This window comes from Callospermophilus lateralis, chromosome 15, assembly GCF_048772815.1.
Source record: "Callospermophilus lateralis isolate mCalLat2 chromosome 15, mCalLat2.hap1, whole genome shotgun sequence".
NCBI classification, from domain to species: domain Eukaryota; kingdom Metazoa; phylum Chordata; class Mammalia; order Rodentia; family Sciuridae; genus Callospermophilus; species Callospermophilus lateralis.
In genome coordinates this window covers 28,102,730-28,121,434 of record NC_135319.1, presented here as the reverse complement: position 1 = coordinate 28,121,434, position 18,705 = coordinate 28,102,730, and the positions used below count along the sequence as shown (strand labels likewise).

General features: G+C 32.6%; 1 protein-coding gene across 16 annotated transcripts in view; it reads left to right on the top strand.

Annotated features, from left to right (window-relative positions):
• Positions 1-18,705, top strand: part of Pcdh15 (protocadherin related 15) — a 702,462-nt gene that overhangs the window by 577,893 nt on the left and 105,864 nt on the right. The window lies entirely within an intron of this gene.

The window sequence follows — 18,705 nt, the reverse complement described above, 5'->3', positions numbered from 1 at the left end:
GAGCTGAATTCTTGATACATACCTCCCACAATGACCCTGTGGTCTTATTTATATTGGAAGAGCCAACCAAATCATTATATTTCAGGATAATCAAATTATCTTGATTTAGTTAGGCTAGGTGTGTTACCTAGGATTTTGTCACTGTAACCAAAATACCTGATGAGAAAAATTCAGAGGAGGAAAAGTTTATGTTGGCTCACTGTTTCAAAAGTTCAGTCCATTGTCTTCATTGTTTTTGGGCCAAAATCAGGCAGAACTTCGTCAGAGAAGGTCATGTTGGAAGAGCACTGCTCTACTCAAGGTGGCCAGGAAGCAGAGAGAGGTAGAAGAAGGGGACATAGAGAAAGTACACTCTTCCAGGGCACACCCCAGGTGACCTGGTAATTCCAGCCATGCCCCACCTGCCTACAGTTACATTACAAGTAAAGTGTAAGGTGAACACTTGGTATTGGCAGTAGTTGAAATATGCAGTCCTCCATGCAGTCATGCAGATACCAACTCAGGGACTATATCATCTCTTACATTCTGTTTAAAAAATAATGTCAATCATTGCCATGTTAGTCAGCAGAAAGATGGGGACAGGCAGATGCTCACATCCAGAAATTTCTTCAACAAAGTTGCAAATTGCACACTTTATTTGTGCTCACATTTCTTTTGAAATTTCAGACACAGGTCCACACTTAAGTATAATAGGCCAGAGAAATGTTGTTCTATGCTACATAATTAAACTAATTCCTCTTCCATCATTAAGGAAGAGGGAAAGTGATTAAACATTTATTTTCAAGAGCATTTAGCACTTATTCATGATAAGAGCTTTCAAAACCATTTTTTTTGGCTTTGTGAAATGTACAGTAAAATATTGCTACCTATTGTATACACCAGTGGTATTAATAGTCAATCTACTGGACGACAGCACACCAGGACTTCTTATCCTATCTGACTGTTACTTATTTCCTATTCATCAATTTACCTCTTCATTCTGCCTAATCTTCCCAACTTCTGGTAACTCTCATTCTACTCTCCCCGCACCAAAGCTCATGTGTGAGACAATGCAAGACAATTTAACCTAATCAATGCATTAATATGCTGATAGAGATTAACTGGGTGATAACTGTTGGCAGGTAGGAAGGTAGGTTGTGGTGGGAGCAGATGGGTCATTGGGGAAATGCCTTTGGAGTATTATATTTTGTTCCTTGAGAGCAGAGTTAGCTCTCTCTGCTTCCTGGTGCCAAATCCCAAACTGCTTTCCTCATCCGTTGTGCCCTTCTTCCTTAATAGTCTGCCTTAACTCACAGAGCAGTGGAGTTGGCCATCTATGGCCTGGGACTTCTGAAACTGTGAGCCCCAAACAAACTTTTCCTCTTCTGAAATTGTTCTGTGTAGGTCTTTGGGGCACAGCAATGAAAAAAACAAACAAACAAACAAACAAAAAAACCACCTGATTAAAACCAGCATCTATGAAATCAGCTTTTAAGATTCCACATATAAGTGAGGTACGTGGAGTTTGTCTTCCTGTGCCTGGTTATTTCACTCACATAATGATCTCCAGTTCATCCAAACATAGGAAATGGAAATGGTGTGTTGAAGATCTCTGCACTCCCATGTTCACTGTAGCACTATTCACAATAGCCAAATGCCCCTCAACTGATGAGTAAAGAAAGTAAGATATATATGCACAATGGACTCTCACCCATAAACAAAAACAAAATCCTGTCATTAGTGACATCCATATTTTTAACTATGCTTCTTTTAGTATCTTACTTTTTTTTTTTTTTTTTTTTTTTGGTGTGTGTGGGATACCAGGGATTGAACTCAGGGGCACTTAACCACTGAGCCACAGCCTATTTTGTATTTTATTTAGAGACAGGGTCTCATTGAGTTGCTTAGTCCCTTCCTTTTGCTGAGACTGGCTTTGACCTCAAGAACCTCCTACCACAGTCTCCTAAACTGCTGGGATTACAGTCATGTGACACTTCGCCCAGCTCAGTATCTCATTTGGACAAACAAGGACATGTCAATAATATCCTATGTTATCACTCTTCATATTTCCTCTCCTACTGTTGCCTGAAACAAATGTCTTAAAGAGTTAATGGCATTTTATATTCTGTGTTGTTCAAACATCTCTGTCTTTGTCCTTCTCAACATCACCTCCATCTTAAATCTTTCTTCCTCTCTCTTTCTTTCTTTCAATCTTTTCAGTAATTAAGTTCAAGTAATAAGTCCTACATCAAGAGGTATGAGTTAGCATTAAAATAATGAAGAAGTTTTTAAAATATTTACCCTTGTATCTTTTTTGTTGTTGTTGTTTGTGGTGCTGGATATTGAACCCGTGGCCTTGTGCATGTAAGGCAAACACTCTACCAACTGAGCTATATCCCCAGCCCTACCCTTTTATCTTTGTTTAAACCATTTTCCACAATTTGACTTTCCTTTAAAATTGAGAAAAATAGATTAATCTTATTATGTTTTCAAACTCATATCACATAATTGATGGAACAGATCATGTCGATTTTTTGGTGGACCTAATAATTTACTATTTGATTTAGAAAATAGCCTTGACACAAAGTTGACTGGGCTCCTTTTTTGTTGTTGTTGCTGTTGTTGTTTATCTTACAGTTGTGAGGAGGAGCTTGTTCCTTTCAATCTTCTGATGAATGTGGATGCTGGGAAATTGTTCACTACATTGATATTACTATTACTACATTTATTCTTTTGAAGTATTCTTTATGCATCTTCTCTGAGCTTCCAAAATTTTAGCATTCACTTCTTCTTTCAAGTATTTGACTGAAACTAAGTAAAACCCTTAAGGAAAATAATACTCTCCGATTATTTATTAGCAATTGTCTTGACAAGGACTCGGCTTAAGAAAGAGAACTTTGTAAACCCAGTCATCTCTGTCATTATTCTGTAACATATACATGAATAAATATGCATTATTTATCAATTTACTCATGTTTATTTTAACATATAAATATATAAAGATATTATAATATATGTTAAATTTCTACATTAATGTTCATTAAATTTCTTTTTCTTCAATTCTTTCTTGAAACTTTCTAAATATTTAGAAACTTACTAGATACATATCATTTTAGAATTTATTTTATTTTACAGAAAAATAAATAATTCTTGTATTAATTTCCTTAATGTCCTATGTTATTTTAATATGAGATTTGACAAGTAGTAATTTCTTTAGGGAGATACTCCATTTGAGAAAACTGAGAAAGAAAGAAGATAAGACCAGGAAAACCTTAAGACCAGAATATACTGTGAACCCAAGAAGGAGGAAATACTGGGCACAAACACCCTTGACTACTGTGTAATTGAAGTGACTACTGTGTCCTTTAGGTGTGGTTTCACAAGACAGTAAGGTGGTCTTCAAGCAATAGACAAATATCAGATAATTACTTCTCTTCTAGGAAGGAACCTGTATTACCATCTGTATTTTCCATTATTAATAGCTAGTGTCCCATAGCAAATATGTTTTTCATCCAAACACAGCAACACATTTCAAAGCACAGGAACTAGGATATTGGTCAACTGTGCTCCCTGCAGATGAACATCTACAAGGCATATACTCATTGCCAACACATGTCTGTATTTGATGAGAGACTCCAATCTTTTATCCCTTGGGATCTTCTGGGAAATAGTTATATCATTAAGAGTAAATTATTTAATAAATCTCTCCTTTAATCTATACAGACACATAAAATTGTAATAATAGTTAAACAAATAATATTACCTCAGAATAGATTGACTCCTGTAGGTCAAATGTGTTAGCATTCTGAAGAACGGCATTTGACCTTCATCTTGGGATGATAGACTAAGTCTTACACACACTGGAATTTACTTGTCATCAGCTTCAGAAGCAAATATCATGGAAAGGTCAACATGTCTGAAATACATCATGCAGTCTAGATGTGAATATTGATTTGGGGTAGGAAATGCAATATCCTACCCCACAATTACACTATTTATCCAAAATTAATCAAAGATATCATTTACAAATATTCCAAAAAAAGAAAAAAAAATGCCACCTATATAGGCATACCTTTGACATTCACTCAAAATGAGAATGTAGCAACCTTTATCATTAATCGTTTCTTGTATTTAAGGTCATATTTATATTCATTTTTCAAGATTCATGTATCTAAAAATATAATTTCCATAAATACAAAAGTTCAAAAGTTTTATTGTACATATAAATAGGAGAAAGGTCAAATATTCCTGAGGCATTCTGGATAACTTATTGAACAAGTTGATATTTTGCTAACCCTAGAGAAAATACTGGGTTGTTTTTCAATTTCTAGTATTCAAATTTAATACATCAAATCCAAAGCAAGTATATGATACATATGTACATCTTGACATTTTCCAAAATCAAAAACTTTTTAAAAATATTTCAATTTCCCTACTACAGTTTAAAAATTGTATATTGTTGATTAATATGAATTAACTTTGTAATAATATGAATTAATTTTGTAATGACAATTCAATATGATATGCAATTTATATTTAAAATTAGACTTTAGAATCCTTATATCAAAAAATAAAATTAGAATAGATTTTTAAAAGAATTAATAGTTTACCTCCCTCTGTGGCAATCCAGAGAAAAGTATAATTTGTAATCCAGAGGTATAATATAGAATGCTAAATCTTTACATAATATAGTATGAAAAATAAAAACAGTGTAATCACAATCACCAAGAAAATATAATTAAGCAGTTCTAGTTAATAATCTCATTATTCCAAAGAATTAAAACTACCTTACATTGAGGAACATTGTAACATTTATATTTTTTATAAAATTTATATTAACTTTTATTAAATGACAAATTTGGACATTGGAATTTTAAAATTTTTAACCAAGACAGTATGTACATAGAATCATTGATCGTGATTGCAAAGACTGTAAAAGAGAAAAAAGAGCTACCTGAAAATTGTTAATATAAAATAAAATAAAATATTTGCAGAGACCATCACTTGATTACTAAAGTTGTTCTCTATTTTAATTTAGATTTATTGTCCAATATGAGAGCTGACTTTACCTGAAGATGATCTTTCCTGTCTTTTCATGGCATTGTTGAATTCTTTGTACAAACATAATAGATGTTGCCTCTTTATTCAAAAAATGACTGTACAATCCTCATTGCAGTTTTCATTAGGCTTTCTCAGTATCCACGAGGAATTGAATTTTCCGTCACAAATTCAAGGTTGTGCATGGTTTCACATTTGCTCATGTTTCAGAAAAAAGCAAGTCTTCCAGCAACAAAGGATGCAAGTTTTCAACAATTCATTTTAAATCCATTTTAAAATTAGGACTGGTGTTTTAATATAAATAGTTGTAAAGATTTCATTCTTCTTTCATTACATTATATCTATGGATATTCTGTTTCATTTGAAACACATTATCAGGTACATTGATTTTATTTCATTGCTAATTAATGCAGACATATTTTTGAGGCAAAATAGCACACTAGTTAGAGTCCTAAGGCAATGAGTTTAGAGGAGTAGTTAAAGCCAGATTGTAGAAGGTACTTATGAGCCGTTCAGAGGACTTTGTTCACTGACACAGAGAAATTTGGAAACACTGAATGGTGTGAAACACTCAAATGCATATGCAGAGACTCTTTAAGGAAGGTCACTCTGCATTTCCATGGTTTGTATGAAAAGCAGATTTTCATACATATTAAATGTTGATTCACAATCATGATTTTTTTGGAGGAGCAGGGGTACTAGGAATTGAACTCAGGGGCACTCAAGCACTCAGCCACATTCTCAGGCCTTTTGTGTTTTATTTAGAGACAGGGTCTCACTGACTTGCTTAGCACCTTGATTTTGCTGAGGCTGGTTTTGAACTCCTGATCCTTCTGCCTCCGCCTCCTGAGCTGCTGGGATTACAGGGGTGCACCACCATGCCCAGCTCATGACATTTTTATCATCAGTTTACAATGGTGAAGTCCTTCATCTCCGATCTCCTCAGTTCTAAACTGCAATGCCATTTAATTAATCTTCTAATACTGCATTTTATATCTTTTAAACTTTTTTTTCTATATCATTAAACAATATATTGAAACAAAAATCACATACATTGAAAGAATGATAGTAGAAGACATGCAAGCAATTGCAGAGAAAGCAGAAATTACTATGCTAATGTCAAACAATGAATGATTAAAAACAGAATTCTGATTATGTATATGCTTTCTCTCACCTAATGGATTGTATATTTTTTAAGGGAGAGCACTAGTATTCTTACTATATCCATATGGTTTAGGATAGTTAACATTCTATGATTTATCAGCCAAAGCAAGGCATTTGGAGAATAAACACTCTGTCTAGAGTGATGAGCAAGGACTAGCATCAATAAACAGAACCATATGGTCATTGGTATCTCTAAATACAGTACTGGACTCATGACAGGTAACTTGTAACTGCTTGGTGACCTACTGACTTGATGTTTGAGAATCGTGTCTTATTCAATGGAGATTTCTTTTTCTGTATGTGTATCAGTTACTTATTGCCGTATAAATTACCTTCTAAACCCAATGATGTAAAACAATAAATTTCTATTTTTTAGAATTTCATGAGTTGCCTGAGTATTCCTGGTGCGGATTTAAACCTCAAGGAAGAATTTACTAAAGGTCATTCCAATTAGAGAGAGAGAGACCAAAGCTATTCTGAACTTAACTCATCTGAAACAAATGACTGGGGAGTATTAAGAGTGGAAATGAGGCCATCCACCTTTGCTAATTTTCTTACCCCAAAGGAAAGGCAAATGACCTCCTATCTTCATGACTGGAGGTGATTTTTCTACTTAAAGCAAGGAATCCATCAGAGTTATTTCCCTACACTTCCAGAGAAACCAAAGGGATGACCTACAGTTTACTGATAAAGCCATTGCTCAATTATAAACCTAGAAAGAACTTTTTTTTTTTTTTTAATGTTTACCTCTCAAAGGGGCTGAAGAAACCTGCTTAAATTGTAATGGAGCTGAGAAAACATTAAAAATTATCTTGGTCCCTATATACTTAGCTTGTGGATGGGATGGTGATTCTGATTTCAGAAAGTGACTGGGTTTCTCTCTGTACCCTTAATCTTCCATCCATAAGAAAGGTAGACTGGGTGATTTTACATGCTACTCAGGACTGAGTAGAAGCCTTGGGACTCAGAGTTTAAGGCTGAAAGTCACACAATCTTCCCCCAGTCTAAAACCCCCACCACACACATACCCCAAATTATTTTGATCAAAGCAACACACAGGACCACCCTAAATTCAAATAGAAGCAAAGTAAATTCTCCTTCCTGATAGGATGAACAGAAATATTTGTAACAATGTTTTTAACTGGCATAAAAAATTAAACATACTTACAGGATACTATGTGATCTTTTGATGCATGTGTATGTTGTATAATGGGTTCAAAAAATTCACCACAGTCTATCTTCTGTCCTCAGTTATTTACATTTCTGCCATATGCAAAGCAACAGCTGGGCTTCTTGGCACACACCTGTAATCCTAGCAACTAGGGAAACATTTGCAGGAGTATTGTGAGTTCAAAGCCAGCCTCACCAAGTTACCAAGGCCCCGAGAAACTTAATCAAGACACTGTCTCTAGATTTTTTTTTTTTTAAACAAGAGCTAGGGATGTAGTTCAATGGAAAAGCACCCCTTGGTTCAATCCCAGGTACCAAAAAACAAAAAAACAAACAAATAAATATACAGAAAAACAAGCATTTGGGCCTTTAGGATCTCCAATAGTTTTATTCCATTAAAAAATCAATCTTGAATTCATATCACATTTAAGTCAAGTCCAAATGTGGGCAAGGTTCTTTGGGTGCTGTTCCTCTTGATTCAAATATCTGTGAACTACACAAGATATTTACATACAACACAATGATGGAATAGCAGAACCACAACATACTGTTTTTGTCTCCCCTCTCCTTTTTAATATATATCATCAAAAGTCACTAGAAGTTTCAGGCGCTGTGGTGCATGCCTGTAATTCCAGTGGCTAGGGAGGCTGGGGCAGGAGGATCACAAGTTCAAAGCCAACCTCAGCAACTTACGGAGGCCCTAAGAGACTAAGGGAGATCTCATCTCAAAATAAAACATAAATAGGGGAAGGGAGTGTTGTTGAGTGGTTAAGTACCCCTAGGCTCAATTTCTGGTACCAAAGAAAAAAATTCACTAGAAGGAATCAGTAGACCCTTTTAGAAACTTCCTTAAGAACATCCCCAAGTTTAATAGTTCATAAGGCAATCTCCTCCAAGTTACTGTAAGTGACAATTTTGCCAATTGGTTCACAACTACTAAGCAAGAATTGTCATTTTCTAGCCCTGATCAACTATTTTCTCATCAACTTTACAGCTTCCTCTAACAGATGGTTCTCCCTTTCTCCAGTCTCACTGCTCATTTTCCAGCCACTGCCTGCCAGACAGTTCACAACAAGGGCCATATATTTTCATATTTTGCTATGGCAACAGTCCACTCTCAAGAAACAATTTCTGTTATCTATATCAAAACTTAGTGACTCAAGACAAAAACAATTTATGTATTTTGATACTCCTGTGAGTTGCATGGTCTAATCTCAGCTGGGCACTCTCCTTAGGCTAGATTGACTAGAGGAGTTGAGCTTTCCCCAACGTGTTTTTTTTTTTTTTTTTTTTTTTTTATAAGAAAAAAGACTGTTCTCATATTCTTCACATGCAATCTCAGAGCACCTATCCAACATGCAAAAAGAAAGTTACAAGGTCTTATTTTCATGAGAGCAACAATGTCACTATCATCTTGTTTTGTTGGACAAGCTCATGGCAGGGATTAGATACAAGGAAAGGAAAAACAAACTGCAGTTCTGAATGGGAGAAACAGCAAAGAAAACTTTGTATTTTTAATTCACATACCATACCAATACCTTCTAACCTGAATCAATATATCAGGAAAGTAAAATGTGTTAAATTTCTGTGGAAGTAAATGGTATACTAAGAATGATGACATAAAAATGATGGGACTTAAAATATCTATTCAAGTTTTGGTACATTATTTCTAATTTTATAACATCTGTATTCACAATTAAAAGTGAATTTCAGGGATGAGAAAGTTTTAGATTGTTAACTTATTTCTTTATTTTAATTTCTCAGTACACCAAGTAGTTGGCAGAAAAAGAAAAAAAAAGTTATTAATCAGACATACTAAAAATAATGAATCTGTTTTTTAGTAAATGGACACTTGGAACCTAAAAATTTCAAAATTACAAATTAGCAATATTTGTTGGGAAGATTTCTTGTTTGTTAAAGCGAATTCCTTAGGATTTTTGAATATGTTTTTTAAGTTTAACAAATATGAACACAGTGTGGATGAAAGAACAGAGTGAGATGATATAGATGTATTATTTAGTAGCAAAATTTCAAAAACAAAAATCTGTGCACAGGTATGTATTAGGGCATATTCTTTATTTTAATTAAGCTTGGAGTTATTTTATTATTTTAATAATTTAAAGAAATGTTGAAAATTATTATTTTCATGGCATAATTGTCATTGGCTTAAAAAGCAAGTGATTATACAAGGGAAGAAATTTGTTTATGGTTACCTTAATTATAATAAAATTTACATCTAAGAATCATATGTTAATTGTAACTTCATTAATAACAATATAGAAGAAAATTAAGTACCTCAACTTCCTCAAGTAGTGATGAATTTGTCTACTTTAAGGTATTGAGTACTGATTATATTGTATATATTATATTATATAATATATACTGATTATATTATCTATATTTTTTCCTAAATGGCATAATTGTAAACATTCACAATCTTCCTAGGCTATGAACAATTTAGGAAAAAACGTTTTTTTCTAATTTTTCAAAAATTCTCATGACTCTTCAATAACTATTGTGGTTTTTTTTTTTTTTAAAGAGAGAGAGAGAGAGAATTTTTTAATATTTATTTTTTAGTTTTCGGTGGACACAACATCTTTATTTTATTTTTATGTGGTGCTGAGGATTAAACCCAATGCCCCACACATGCCAGGCGAGCACGCTACCACTTGAGCCACATCCCCAGCCCAACTATTATGTTTTTTGAGGAAGTACACTCAGTAGTTCATGCAGAATGAATAGAAATATCAGATGCTAAATCTATATTTATTTTTTATATTGTAATATTATTTGTATGATTACACTAATATACTTTAAGGTCCCATAGTAATTGATGATTTTTATGTTTCTTATCTAGAAGCATAAACTTTATTAAATTAATAAATAAAAACATTAAGTGACTGGTTTGAAAATGTATTAACTGTCTTTAGAAAAAACCAACTATACAAATTCATCCATAAAAGAGAAAAGAGCTCCCACTATATAATTAAATTAACTAAAGTACAAAATTGTTTTCTCAGAGTTTACCACTAGGTATATAGAGACCCACAACATAGCCTGTTTTAGTAAGTAGATCAGTCATTCAGTTATGAACATCCTTGACCTACTCATTGCCTCAAAAGTTGTAGCCCCCTAATTCTATTTACAGCTAGATTTGTAGATCCTTAGGAACTTAACATATAACCTTTCTCATTAGGAGTCTGATATTAATGCACTTACTAAATTTTACCCTGAGAGTTTTTGTAACTGGTTTGTTGGCAAGGCTTTAACCTCCCTGGACCTAGGGTCCACTTCCTCTCTCAGGTCTTTGTATCTGCATTGTCTCATCCATCATAGGGACACAGCATGTGTTCAGTAAAGAATTTATGAATGAAAGTGTAAGCTTATGTGAGTAAAACTATTGGATTTTGGTGATTTATTTTTATTGTTTTTAACTTTCAGTGCCCACTATAGTTATCAGAATCATCCCATGGTAGTTGTATATGAATGAAGCCAAAAATTATCTATGGATTTAAAACTATAAAAATAGAAAAGGAAAATATTATCTTTGTCTTGTATGTACAATTGATGTATGCTGAGATCTATAAAGGGAAACTCACAGTGTATAAGACATATTTTACAGTTTTAGCTCATTAAAATAGTCACTTTATTTTTTGTGTGTTCCTACTGTTTAGAAGAAAAAAGTACACATATAATTTTATCTTCAAGCTACTCTTCCAGAAGCAGAAATTATAAAATAATGATGTTAATAGCCATAATTTGTGTTCAGCATAAGGAAAAGTTTTCTTTTTGTACATATAATGTCCTTTAGTACAGTCAGCAAACTTCTGAAATAAGTATTGTCTCGACTTAACAGAAAAAAAAGTAAAATAAGGGAAGCCAAGCAATTAGGTCACAAAGCTAATAAATGGCAGAACTGCAATCTATGAGAATCCAAAGCAGCACTATCTGGTTAACTCTAGGTTTTGGAAGATCATCCATGGCTGTAAGCTTAAAGACTAAAGAAAGCCACTCAGAGAGTTGGAAGTTAGAGAGGACATAGGAAGGAGGAAAAGACAACAGAGAAAGAAGCCCATTTTTCTTTACCAGTGTGATTTTCAAACCCCCTACTCTCTTTACCATCTAGCCACTTGGTGCAGATCATATTCCTGAGCCTGACCTAATGGGCCTCTGAAATCAGATCTTTTTTAGCATTACATTTTGAAAATTTCAAGATATTTCTTCAGCACATTCTGACAGTTTGAGAGATATTGACTATGATGGATTCAAATAACTCAAGAAATGAGAATAGTAATAAAGTAAAACATAGATACAGACCCCCACAGATAAGAGTTTTACTTTTAGAATGATTTAAGAAATTATTTAGATTTCTGATGTTATGTCTTTAAAAAGAGGATGCTTTATGGATCTGAATAAAAGTAAAACTCTTAATAGTGAACACACTTAGGGAAAAAAAATGCAAAAAAACAGCATATAAACAGTTGGTTTTTTTATTAATTTTCTAATCTACAATTCATCCTAGAAATTCTGATAAAGCTGGTCTCAGCCTCCCAATTTATCACTTTTTAAAACTTTTTTTTTTAGTTAGATATATTGAATTTAGATCACCCTGATGCAATTACTCCAAGGTTACAAATAATAAGAGTTCCAGTGGGTGTTTATTTTTTCTCATTTTCATTAAATTCCCTCATAGTAGATATAAAACCAGTTTCTTAATTGGTACTGATTTGCAAATATATTGAATTTAAACATGTCAAAATAAATTAGATTTGTCTCTCTGTAGAAAGAAAGCAATAGAGCCAGATTGAATCCCAGTGAAATTTTATAGTATCTATTTACAAACACTTTTATATCCTAAACTGCATGGCATTTAAAATAATTAGGAGCTTTATGCAACGCGTATAACATTTACTTTTATTTTTACTCCTTGAGCACAATAATAAAAGTAGGCTCTAAATTGTGTAATAATTGTTTTATCTATGTTTATACTGTAAATCTGGGTCTAACATTTGGACAATGTAAATTGTGTTATTTTAGTATAGTCATTAGATGAGTCAGATATAGTTAAGAGTATTTAATTGAAAGAAATTTTTTTTAAATCTGTGTTTTCAATAATAATTTAAAATGTTTAACAAGAGCAATTTATGACTTCAAAAGAAAATTGATATATTTTGCTTATAAATTATAAAACAGTTGATTTTTTTCTGGTACATGCATTTATTGACAAAGACGTATTTTAAAACAAGAGGTTTTGATTAATTTTGGTGAATTTTCTTACTAAAATCCGGCTGTATATGATGTATACATACAACATAATATTATTCAGCAATACAGCAAAATGAGATATCATGTCATAAAAACATGGAGAAAATTTATGTAAACATTGATAAGGAAAGAAGTTAGTCTGAAGAGACTGTGTGATTCCAACTGCATGGCATTCTGGAAAATGCAAGAATATAGTGACAGTGAACAGACATTGCAAGAGGTTCAGGAAAAGAGGAGTATTCTGAAAAATAGTAGATTTTCCATATTGGCTGCACCAATTTGCAGTCCCACCAGCAATGTATGAGTGTGCCTTTTTCCCCATGTCCTCACCAACATTTTTTGTTGTTTGTCTTCATAATAGCTGCCATTCTTACTGGAGTGAGATGCTATCTTAGAGTAGTTTGATTTGCATTTCTCTAATTGGGAGAGATGATGAACATTTTTTCATATATTTGTTAATTGATTGTATATCCTCTTCTAAGAAGTGTCTGTTCATGTCCTTGGCCCATTTATTGATTGGGATATTTGGTTTTTTTGTGCTTAGCTTTTTGAGTTCTTTATATACCCTAGAGATTAGTGCTCTATCTGATGTATGAGGGGTAAAAATTTGGTCCCAAGATGTAGGCTCTCTATTCACCTCACAGATTGTTTCTTTTGCTGAGAAGAAACTTTTTAGTTTGAGTCCATCCCATTTATTGATTCTTTGTTTTAATTCTTGTGCTATAGGAGTCTTATTAAGGAAGTTGGGGCCTAATCCCACATGATGAAGATTAGGGTCTACTTTTTGTTCTATTAGATGCAGAGTCTCTGGTTTAATTCCTAGGTCCTTGATCCACTTTGAGTTGAGTTTAGTGCATGATAAGAGATAGGGGTTTAATTTCATTTTGTTGCATATGGATTTCTAGTTTTCCCAGCACCATTTGTTGAAGAGGCTATCTTTTCTCCAATGAATGTTTTTGGCACCTTTGTCTAATATAAAGCATTACAGACAATATGGAAAGCAGTATGGAGATTTCTTGGAAAACTGGGAATGGAACCACCATTTGACCCAGCTTTCCCTGTCCTCAGTCTATACCCAAAGGACTTAATAACAGCATACTACAGGGACAAAGCCACATCAATGTTTATAGCAGCACAATTCACAATAGCTAAACTGTGGAACCAAACTAGATGCCCCTCAGTAGATGAATGGATTAAAAAATGTGGCATATATACACAATGGAATATTACTCAGCAATAAAAGAGAATAAAAAGCCATCCATTTTCAGGTAAATGGATGGCTTTGGAGAAAATAATGCTAAGTGAAGTTAGCCAATCCCCAAAAAACAAATGCTGAATGTTTTCTCTTATATAAGGTGACTGATGCATAATGGTGTAGGGAGGGGGAGCATGGGAGGAATAGAAAAACTCTAGATAGGGCAGAAAGGTGGGAGGGGAAAGGAGAGGGCAGGGGGTTATCAATGATGGTGGAATGTGATAGACATCGTTATCCAAATTACATGTATAAAGACATGAATTGATGTGAACATCCTTTATATACAGAGATATGAAAAATTGTGCTCTATATATGTAATAAGAATTGTAATCAATTCCACTATCAGGTACTTAAAAAAAATCAATACAAAAATAGAGAAAAAAATAGTAGATTTTTAGGTTAGTCTGTGGCAGGTTCATTAATAACTAATCCCAAGGGAGGACTTCCATTTCCTGGAAGACTGCAAAGAGCATCACTATGCCACCTTAGTTGTCCCTTGACTTCTATCCTTGCATCCTGGGTTGAATGACCCTGGTAAGACAGAACACATCCACGTGGAACAAGTTATATGAAGCATTGTTTGTTAATAGCTATGCTAATAGGTAGGAGGTGGTGGTTCATTGCTGTTTTAATTTGCATGTCTTTGCCAAGTTCATGTTAGTATTTTTTTTCTACAATTATTTATTGTATGATATTTGTCACATACCATTTATATTTTGTCTTAGAATATTTATTCAAGTCCTTTGTCCGTTTTATACTTGGACTGTTAGTTGAGGGATATCTTCACACCCTTTTCATTGGAACATAATTCACAGTAGCTAAGAAATCAATCAACCTAAGTTCCCATTAATGGATGAATGGAGAAATCAAACTTGGCATATACAGTGGAATGGTGTTCAGCCCTGAAATATACAGAAACCCTGCCATTTGCAACAAAGATAAACCTGGAATATGTTATGTTAGATGAAATAGTACAGACATGGAAAGAAATATGGCGTAATTTCATTTATACGTGGAACCTAAAAAATGTTGAACTCCTAAGATCATAAAGGAATGATTGTTATCAGGGACTAGATGGTGAGGGAGAATTGAGTGATTTTAGTCAAGATATACAAAATTTTACTTAGGAGAAGATAAAGAGATCCTTTGTACAATATGGTGACTTATAGTTTATGATAAGGCATTATATGCTTAAAAATTACTTAGACTAGATTTTAAGTATTCTCACCAGAAGTAAATATGTGAAATTATCCCTATATTAACTAATTTAATTTTGTCACTACACAATGTGTATATTTCCAATACTGTACAACATAAATACCTGTGCTTTTAATTGTCATTTAAAATATAAATGATAATAAGAAGGAAATAAAAAATAATTCAGTAGCTATCAAGGTTTTCTGGAAGGATCTATAAATAGTTAAATGCTAGGCATTATGAAACTATCATTATCTAATATTTTTCTCAATAACAAAAACAAAAATAATGCCTATTAATTAAAAAAAATATATGGCTGTTTTACATAGAAATTTATGGAGTCCGATACAATGCAAATAGTAATATGAACAAGATAACCAAATTTAAAATTAGTTTCTGTCATAGTTTCTTTATAATAAAAATATTGTTTAAGCTTGTCTGTAAGAATTAATTAAGGTGATTTTAGAATTTTTGTGAAAAACTGTCAACTTGGTTTAAAATAGCCAATAAAATTCAGAGTTGCCATTAGGGAGTTAGAAATGTTTCTCTTTGAGATATTCCAGGGCACATGGCCATCACACCCAATTTAGAGCATGTCTCATGAAAGATCTTAATATGAAGGTCCTTCCTGAAGGCCTGAAACCATTGGTCTTTCTAGTATTGGATGTCCATATCTGTTAAAGACATACAGTTTACTTTGGTATATCATTTACTTCATGTATTGAATCTTTGGCAGTATAGTTCTCTTATTTTTCACAATTAAAAATTATTTTTTATGATTTTTTTTAAATTTTATTTTTTGTGATACTTTAATCTTATATAAATAGAAGATAAAACATTCCATAAACTAAATCTTATTCCAATTCAATGAGTACATATGAACCCTGTTTCGAGTGCTTCTTTAATTTTGTGTACTTTTTGTGAGTCTTACCAACAATAAATTTAGTTTTAAAAATTGGTATTCTTGAATTTCAGAGACCCAGTAACTTTTCATTTTGAGTCAAGCATTTTAAAGTTAAATTTTCTATCTAATCCTCCCAGAGGGAGGGGAAAAGAGAGGATATGGGGGCAGGAAAAAACAGTGGAATGAGATGGACATCACTTTAAGTACATATATGTAGAGATGAATGGTGTGACTCTACTTTGTGTACAACCAAAGATATGAAAAATTGTGTTCTATATGTGTAATATGAATTGTAATGCATTTTGCTGTCATATATAATGAATCAAAATTTAAAAAACAGTTAAATTAGAAGAGGGCTACTGATACATTACATGCTATAAATGAATGTATTGCAGGGATATGAATTAATAGTGAAATATTTGTTTTTCAAGTCTTCTGAGAAACTCCTTATGGCCATAATTATTTCTTCTGAAATTAAACAATAGATTTTGATCATACTCACTGGAAAGAAAAGAAAGAATGATAAATCACATTCTATCAGTCAAAAAAATGGTAGAACTGAAAACGTGTTAGTAGATACATTTATTTAAAAAAAACCCTACAGCCTATAAAACAAATTTTGTTCCATGATGCTTTAAAAAGTAAATGTCCATTAATTGCCAAAATTTAATAGTTTATAAAATTCATATAAAATACTTAAATATCCTTTGTCAGTTGGAAAGATCACACTGGGCTTCAATTATTGCATAGTACTTATGTAGTGTCCCATTCCTTATTTTCATTCTCCCTATTCATTTATACCTATACCCAGCCCACATTATTTCATTTGGTTTTGATTCTACCTTCTCTGTTCATCTGACCTTATAGCCCTGATTTACACCAAATCCTTCGTTTTACATTCAAATTATATGTGACTCCAAGTAGAGTATGTAATTTGCCCAATAATGTAAGTGATACTTTCCAGGGCATAAAACAATAATAAAATAGGTCTTCCTGGCAATAAATAGAAAAGAATTGAGATTTTGCAATCTAATGTTCATTATCAGAGAGGTTCACTTAATTCTAGCTAGGAGAAAATTGCTTTTTTATAGTATGTTTTTATTCTCATAAAAAGAAGTGTGCTGCAACAATTAAGACAAAGGTTAATGAGAAGATATTTTGTCTAGAAGTAAATCTGTTTTAAACATTCACTAACAAATAGAAATTTAAATGCTCTTAGTGGTATGCATAGGATTTAAATGCCTTCTAAATTATGCCAGTTTCTTCACCTCATGATAATATTTGCATCCTCATTTTAAAGTTAGGATAAAAAAATGAACACAAAATATTATTTTTAATATTTGGAAAATGAGATGGAAATTTTATGTTAAAGATAAAAGATTATTAGCAGTCATCATATGTATGTATATATATATATATATATATACATATATATATGTATATATATATATATATTTGTATATATATTATTAAGACTAAAAAAGAGGTTAACTATAGAATGTATCAAACTTAGCTCATCTCACTAACAAAATAGGCAAGTAATATCTACTTCCTCAAAAAAGAAATTCAGTTTTTCAAAAATTTTCCAATCTATGACTATAACCCATCTGATTTCAAAAAGTTTTCTTACATCCAATTTCTTTTTTTATATAAAAATTTTAATATATATATGACAGCATAATGCATTACAATTCTTATTACATATATAGAGCACAATTTTTAATATCTATGGTTGTATGCATAGTATATTCACACCAATTCATGTCTTTATACATGTACTTTAGATAGTAATGATCATCACATTCCACCATCATTAATAACCCATGCCCCCTCCCTCCCCTCCAACCCCTCTGCCCTATCTAGAGTTCCTCTATTCCTCCCACGCTCCCATTCCCTATCCCACTATGAGTCAATGTTTATAGCAGCACAATTCACAATAGCTAAACTGTGGGACCAACCTAGATGCCCTTCAAAAGATAAATGGATAGAAAAAAATGTTGTATATATACACAATGGAATATTACTCAGCAATAAAACAGAATAAAATCATAGCATTTGCAGTTAAATTGATGCAATTAGAGAGATAATGCTAAGTGAAGTTAGCCAGTCCCAAAAAACCAATGCCTAATGTTTTCTTTGACATAAGGAGGCTGATTCATAGTGGGATAGGGAGAAGAAGCATGGGAGAAATAGAGGAACTCTACATGGGGCAGATGGGTTGGAAGGGAAGGGAGGGGCATGGGGTTATTAATGATGGTGGAATGTGATGATCATTATTTTCCAAAGTAGAGGTATAAAGACATGAATTGGTGTGAATATACTGCATACAACCAGAGATATAAAAAATTGTGCTTTATATGTGTAATAAGAATTGTAATGCATTCCACTGTCATATAAAAAAAAGATTGAGGCCAGAGGTTAATCTTACAGAAATCAGATGGGTTATAGTAACTGGAATAAAAAAAAGATGAAGAAATGTTGCTAGGACCTATACTTAATCCTTTTTTAAATCTATCAAAAATGGATGACATTAAATTATTGTTTATAGAGAATGATTGCTTGGTATAAATTTATGAAGATAGTTATGATAGCCTACTTATGATAACCAATTTATAAAATCATATTTTGAAAATGAAATAAGGTATTAAGGAATATTTTTGAAGTCATATAGATACCAAATCACTAGAGAAATAATATGTCTACAGTTAAGCAA